Here is a 1,091-nt window from a genome sequence, read left to right as displayed (position 1 = left end):
GAAAGATTTTAAGATACGGATCTTGGAGAAATTCAAGACAACACACCAGAGGAGTTAACACAAGACAAAAGGAAAGAGTTGAGTGATTCTGAACCAGTGCCAAAAGATGAGGAGGAAGACATAGAAGCAGCAGTGCCAGGAAACGAACTGACATGAGGCAGTCTGTCATAAGGATCCTGATTATTCAAGACCACTTTTTACTTCTTTTGTGAAATGGACCCGTCTATGAAATGTGCACTGAAACTAAAGCAAACAGTGGAAGAAGGATATGGATTGGTACCGTATAGAAATATTTTTAGAGAAATGAAAAAGCAAAAAAGTCAGACAAAAATTACAGTGTAGCCAGGTGTAGTGGCTCAGGCATGTATCCCAGCGAAAGGACAAGAGTTCAAGATCAACCTGAGCAACATAGTAAAACATTGTCTCTACAAAAAAATAAAATTAGCTGGGCATGGTGGCACACACCTATAGTCCCAGCACTCAGGAGGCTGAGGCCAGAGGATCACTTGAGCCCAGGAGTTCGAGGCTGCAGTGAGCTATGATTGCACCACTGCACTCCAGCCTGGGAAATGGAGAAAGAACTTGTCTAGAAAAAAAAAAAAATTATAGTGCATTTCCATAGTTATACTGAGTGTGCCTGCCTCTTCCGCTCTGCTACTGTTGAGACAGCAAGACAACTTCTCTTCTTCTACCTCCTTCTCAGCCTACTCAACATGAAGATAATGAGGATGAAGACCTTTATGATGATCTACTTTCACTTAATGAACAGTAATTATATGTTATCTTCCTTATGATAAGAAATAACATTTTCCTTTCTCTAGCTTTATTGTTAGAATACAGTATATTAATACATATAACATATTAAATATGTGCTATTTATGTTCCGTAAGGCTTTTGATCAACAGTAGGCTATTAGTAGTTAAGTTTGGGGGAGTCAAAAGTTATGGATAGATTTTCTACTGTGGAGGGGTGGTTGGCATTTGTAAGCTCTATATTATTTAAGTGTCATGTGTACATTGTTGAGCATTTTTGTGACCGCATATTAAAGGATGTTGGTCTGTAGTTTTCTTTTTTTTTCTTTTTTTTTTTTT

This window comes from Cebus imitator, unplaced genomic scaffold (genome assembly GCF_001604975.1).
Source record: "Cebus imitator isolate Cc_AM_T3 unplaced genomic scaffold, Cebus_imitator-1.0 Scaffold135, whole genome shotgun sequence".
Taxonomy (NCBI): domain Eukaryota; kingdom Metazoa; phylum Chordata; class Mammalia; order Primates; family Cebidae; genus Cebus; species Cebus imitator.
Note: the sequence above shows the minus strand (reverse complement) of the source record.